This window comes from Beta vulgaris, chromosome 6, assembly GCF_026745355.1.
Source record: "Beta vulgaris subsp. vulgaris cultivar EL10 chromosome 6, EL10.2, whole genome shotgun sequence".
In the NCBI taxonomy this organism is placed as follows: domain Eukaryota; kingdom Viridiplantae; phylum Streptophyta; class Magnoliopsida; order Caryophyllales; family Amaranthaceae; genus Beta; species Beta vulgaris.
Window position 1 is genome coordinate 41,519,935 of NC_079207.1, and position 6,899 is coordinate 41,526,833.

Below are 6,899 nucleotides of genomic sequence, written 5' to 3' on the forward strand. Positions count from 1 at the left end.
CACCCGAGTTAGGGCGGGTAGAGTCCCTAGTGTTGCCTTCCAGGAGGGCGAATTCCTGGCGTTATAGGACATGTCCGGGTAAGTCTTGCAAGCAAACAATAAAAGGCGGGTGACGACCCTCATAGTTTGGAGACAGCTGGTACTGCGTGGTACCCTCTCCACTCGCGTTCATGCCAAACGATCGGATTTTGTGAAAATATAGTAACTGAGTTGAAAGGTTGATTAAATGAGAATATAGAAACATGTCATTGTTGAGAGTCACCTTATGTGTTTTTTACTATGATTGATGAAGTATTATGGAACGTGGAATTTGGAAATGTAATATGTATGTTCAACAAGAATATTGCTGCTAAGTATGCTATGATTGGTGTGATTGTTGAACTTATGTTGATTGTGTGAGAGTCGTTTTCAAGTAAAAACCACCAAAGCATGTGTTACTCTTGTTTACGGGTTAGTACTCAGCTTTGCTGATGTGTATATGTTGTTTTGTCATTTCTGTGGCCTGTCACTTGGTGGGTGGCAGTATCTTAAATGTTTCAGGTTGAAGCCTGTTAGTTATTTTGCAAGTTGAAGCTAATACAAGTTGGAGCAGTATTATAGTTGCTATCGAAGTGAGGACGCTTGACTTTGTAATAGTTATTGTTTATTTCTATAATATATTTTCTACATTTAAGAGTCGTTAGTGCTCCTGATTCTCTATTGGTTGTTGCTCCGCGAAAGCGTTGAGGTTGTTGAGCTTTGGGATTTGGAAATATTTTATAAATTGAATTTGCAAACAGGTTTAAATCATTTTCGCTTTAGCGTTGTCCTATTTTCAAAGGAAACTCTGCCGGATTTTCTGTAAATTTATGGGAATAGAGTTGAGAATCAGAGCGTAGTTATAATAGTTAATTTATTTGAATAGAGTTGGGAATTGAGTTCCACACTCTCCGATATAGTTCGGTGAGTGTGATGGTAATAGTCCGAGTTACCTCGACTAGAGTCTCTTTCGCTGTGCTTAATCCTTTGGAAGCTGGTCGGGAAATTCGAGCTGTTACACTAGACTACCTAATTGAAAGGTATTTGGGGGTTTGAAAGAGGCTTAGTAACAATTAATACTAACTAATAACAAGAACAAGCAAATATCAAGAGTTTAAATATCAAATGAAAAGACAGTAGAGTTAAGGTTACTAGTATGAAGAAGAACGGATAATGATTGTTAATGCGATTGTGAAGCAACGAATACGATTATGCAAGGTTTAGTTTTCCTCTAAAATACTCGAGTCCTCTCTCGAATGATCCTCAAGAGTAATCACTTAATCAATCAACTAAATCCTCTCTCGAATGGTCTTTAGTTCATTGATTAAGAGATTCAATAAGTTCGGAAAACCCCTAATGAAGGATCTCCTTAATTTCTACCTAATATCTTGGCCTAGAGATTAAATTGATTCTTGGGTGTTGAACCCTAGTTTTGATGATGACAAAGAAACAAAGATGCAAACTAAGTAGTGAACTAATGAGTTATTTAAGTGTATGATTTTTAAGGTATCAATGAAAGGAACTAGGAGAATACGAAGTCAAGGAAGAAGTCAAGAGAGGATTTCAAAGGCTAAGTAAAGAAGTTTCTATAAGTTGATACTGGAGCAAGCATTGGATCAAGAAGAATAAAAGCTAGGCATTTTATTTTCTAGTTCCATTGTAAAGGAACAAAGTAAGGATGGTAAGGAACATTGGCAGTTTTATTTGAGAATGAGAGTTTGTTCCTTTCTAAGGAACAAACTAAGTGGCACTAAACGAATGTTAAAGGAACTTGTTTATAAAAGGAACTAGACTTAGGCGTGCTGTAATAACGGTAATAATTAATTGAGTAAGTCATGCCTAAATATAGGAAATTAGTTTTAATTAATGAAAATCAGTTTTAAATAGAAAATCTTTTTAAGAAAAGATTTTGTTTTTCGGAAAAATAAGAAAATAATTATCCGGTTTTATGAAAAGTTTATGTAAAAGATAATATTTTCTTAAAGATTAAAATTCATTTTAATAATAAAATGTTTTATATTAAACTGATTTTCGGATAAAGCTCAAGAAACTCCTAATCTTAGGAGTTGTGCTAAAATATATCCACGTTCAAATGAGATCATGGGATCATGGGACATGATGAGAAACGTGTTCCTTGGGGAAGGAACATCATGGGTTAATGGACTTAACATGAACTCGATTTTAACTCCCACGTTCTTTGTGATTATCTCTATAAATATTGAAGTCTAAATAAGTTCCAAAGTGTGTCTGACTAAGTAATTAAGTGAGTTTAACTAATTAAGTGTCAGTGCCTTCATTCTCTCATAATAGCCATTTGTTCTTTGCTTTCTTACTCTAATTCCACTAAGCTTATTTCGATCAATTGTATTTTGGTTTTTGGGGTAAGGGAACTTTGAGTGAAGTTCTGTAAGAGAGAAGGCTTTGAGTAAGCTTGTATGAGTGAGAAAACTTCGAGTGAAGTTGAGAGGAACTACTGTTAAGGGAACAGTGGCTTAGGAACTTGAGTTTAGGAACTTGAGTTTAGGAACTCAAGGTGTGGCTCGAGTTAGAATTAGGTTGTAACAAAGTTGTTTGGCCTAATTAGTGAAAGAGTTGAGTTTAAAATCCCTAGTGGTCGAGGTTGTTTCTTCTTGTTGGGCCCAAGAAGTTTTTCCTCGTAAAAATCCTTGTGTTCCTCTAGCTTGTTTATTCGTTTAAGTTTAATTTCCGCAAAAAGTTACGTTTATTTCTACACCTACAATTCACCCCCCTCTTGTAGTGTTCCTAGGGAAATAACAATTGGTATCAGAGCTAGAACTCACGTAAGATAGGAAACCCTATTGAGAAAAAGATCCAAGGAACAATGAATACCACCGAGAAACTTGAAGAAGGTTATTCCACTCAAAGGCCTCCTATGTTCAATGGGAAGTACTACAACTATGGGAAGAACCGCATGGAGATATTCATCAAAGCTGAAAACTATCAGGTATGGAGAGTCATTGAAGTTGGTGATTTCGAAGTCACAACTACAAATGACAAAAATGAGGTAACTCTAAAACCCCTCTCTGATTATGACAAATCTGATTTTGAAAAAATGGAAGTAAATGCCATGGCTATTAAACTGTTGCATTGTGGACTTGGACCCCATGAACATAATAGGATCATGGGATGCAAATCCGCAAAGCAAATATGGGATTTACTAGAAGTAACCCATGAAGGAACTAATGAAGTTAAAAGATCAAAATTGATTTACTTATGAATCAATATGAACTGTTCTGCATGAAATCTAAGGAAAGCATCGAGACATGTTTACTCGTTTTACTAACATTATTAATGAGTTGGCTTCTCTTGGAAAGTTTATTTCATCTGAGGAACAGGTTCGAAAGGTTCTTAGGAGTCTTCCTAAGGACAGATGGATGGCTAAAGTCACTGCTCTCAAGAAACAAAAGACTTCACTAAGTTCAACTTAGAACAGCTGGCAGGGTCACTTATGACTCATGAGCTTCACCTTGATACTGATATGGTGAAAGCTCCAAATCAAAATCAATTGCTCTCAAAGCAGATGATGAAGATGATTCGGATTCAGAAGAAGAAGAAGCAGCCCTCATGGTTCGAAAATTTCGAAAGATGTAAGGAACATGAAGAATGGAAACTTCAAAGGTAAAACTAAGAAATTTTCTAACAAAGCTGCTTGTCATAAATGTGGTAGTACAGATCACTTCATCAAGGAATGTCCTCTTTGGGAAAATGACAAAACCAAAGAAAGGAACAAGGAACGCTTTGCGAAAGGAACAAAGAATCAAAGCACCTTTCTCTAAGGCAAATGTGCGAAAGCTATGATAGCTGCTTGGGGAGATTCAGAGACGGAAGAAGAAGAGGAACAACCAACTGAAGAAACAGCAAACCTTTGCCTCATGGCAAACACTGACGAAAAAGAAGATGAAGAAAAAGTTGAGGTAAGTCAACATGGTCTTGAGTCAGACTTAGATGTAAAACTAGGCCTGAAATATATGATCTTCTTTATGATGCAATTCTTGAATGTAGAGATGAACGTGAAAAACGTAAACAAACGGAACAAGCCAAAAGTCTGCAAGGAACACATAGAATGGCTTAAGAAAATGAGAACAGATGTTGAAACAAGATTCTTTGATTTATTTGATAAAAACTTAAAAATCAAAGAATATTATGAAAGTTTGAAAAATGAAAATTATCTAATTAATTTAGAGATTTCACACTTGAAGGAGTTTGTCCCTGTTCTGAGTTCCTTTGATATAAGATCAACCCTTTGAAAGGATACAGATCTGAGATTGAAAATTTGAATAAAGAGAAAAATTTTTAAAGGAACAGATCTGTAATCTTAAAAAGGAACTGGTTGTCGCAAGGAACAGAGGCAAAATCATGAAGTTCCTAAGTGGATTGAGAAACCACAGACCAAGAGGAAGGAAGGTCTTGGTTTTGAAAACTACAAGAAAAGGAACAAGACAAAGAAATATGTTGATCTACCTAGTGATAAATTTGTATGTATTGTGGAAGGTAGGTCATTACATAAATCAATGTCAACTAAAATCTGAGATGTGAAAAATGTGAAATAAGTAAGAAAAAATGGGTTGTCAAAACAAATCCTAGTCAAGAACAGGAACCCACGAAAGATGGGGTTCCTACAACTAACACTAGTTGATTTTTGCAGGTTGGAGTGAGGGGAACAACACATGGTATCTCGATAGTGGTTGTTCCAAGCACATGACAGGAGACAAAACTAAGTTTCTCTCACTCACAACCTATGAAGGTGGAAGTGTAACATTTGGTGAAATAAGAAAGGTAACATAGTTGCCATGGGTAAGGTTGGTAAGTCCCACATACACTCCATTGAAAATGTATTTTTAGTTGAAGGTCTAAAACATAATTATTAAGCATTTCTCAATTCTGTGACAAGGAAATACTGTAAAATTTGATAAAGAAAAATGCTTGATCATCAACATTAAAACTAAGAAGGTTATCTTGGAAGGAACAAGGAAAGGGAACACATACATTGTGGATCTAGACCTTGTTCCTCAAATCAATTTAACTTGTCTTAGTGTTATTGAAGATGATTCACTTCTTTGGCACAAGCGTCTAGGACATGCTAGCTTTTCATTACTTGAGAAACTTAGATCAAAAGATCTTGTTTTAGGATTACCATCCATAAAATTTCATATTGATCAAGTTTGTGATGCATGTGCACGAGGTAAGCAAGTAAGATCCTCTTTCAAATCTAAAACGATTGTAAGTACCACTAAACCATTAGAATTAATTCATATGGACTTATGTGGACCCATGAGAATTCAAAGCAGAAGTGGAAAGAGGTATGTACTTGTATTGTAGATGACTACTCTAGGTATACATTGGGTTATTTTTCTCACTAGTAAAGATGAAACTTATGATGAGTTCCTTGTCTTTGCTAAAAGAGTTCAAAACTTAAGTGGTCATAAAATAATGCACATTAGATCAGATCATGGCAAAGAATTCGAAAATAAAATTTGATGACTTAAGCAGAGATAATGGCCTAGATCATAATTTTTCTTCCCCTAGAACACCACAACAAAATGGTGTTGTAGAAAGGAAAAATAGAACTTTGGAGGAAATGTCTAGAACCATGTTAATTGCTAGTGAACTTCCAAGGAACTTTTGGGCTGAAGCTGTTAATACTGCTTGTCACATAATTAATCGTGCCATGATGAGACCTATCATTAATAAAACTCCTTATGAACTTTATTTTGGAAAGAAACCAAATATCACCTATTTTAGAACATTTGGCTGAAATGTTATGTGCATAATAATGGAAAAGATAATCTTGGAAAATTTGATGCAAGGAGTGATGAAGCAATATTTTTAGGATACTCTCACATAGTAAAGCTTATAGAGTATATAACAAGAGAACTATGTGTGTTGAAGAAAGCATTCACGTAATCTTTGATGAATCTGACAAATACAATCCAAGCATACAGGTTGATGACTATGAGATTGGGTTGGTACAACCAAGTGAAGAAATGCAGATTCACAAGAAGAAGAAGAAGTGAAAGAGGAAAGGAACGAGGAATTTGAAAATAATGACATCAATGACGTTCCTGTTCCTCAAGGAGGAGAAGATGTTCCTGTTCCTCAAAATGAAGGAACTGAGTCCACCGAGGCTAACAGAGGAACAACTGATCAGAGTTCCTCATCTACTCAAGGAACTCATGAGGAACAACATGTTCCTATAAGAGAGTTTCAACCAAAACCTTGGAGACAACAAAAGTCACATCCAATGGAACTCATAATCAGCGACATATCCAAAGGTACGCAAACTAGATCTCAGTTAAGGAACTTTTGTGCATTTCATGCGTTCCTATCAATGATGGAACCAAGAAATCATGAAGAAGCCTTAACTGACTCTGATTGGATTACTGCATGCAAGCTGAATTAAATGAGTTTGAAAGAAACAAGGTATGGCATCTAGTTCCCTCATCTAAACAACAAAAAGTAATTGGCTTAAAATGGGTGTTTAGAAACAAACTAGATGAATATGGAACCATTGTAGAACAAAGCTAGACTTGTAGTAAAAGGTTATAATCAACAAGAAGGAATAGATTATGAAGAAACCTTTGCTCCTGTAGCTAGATTAGAAGCCATTAGAATTTTAATTGCATTTGCTGCTTACATGGGATTTAAACTATATCAAATGGATGTTAAGTGTGCATTTTTAAATGGCTATCTAAATAGAAGATGTATATGTTGAACAACCCCCAGGCTTTGAAAATAATAATCTCCCAAATCATGTCTACAAGCTTGATAAAGCTCTTTATGGGTTAAAACAAGCACCTAGATCATGGTATGAGAGATTATCAAAGTTCCTTTTAGAAAACAATTTTAAAAGAGGAAAGGTT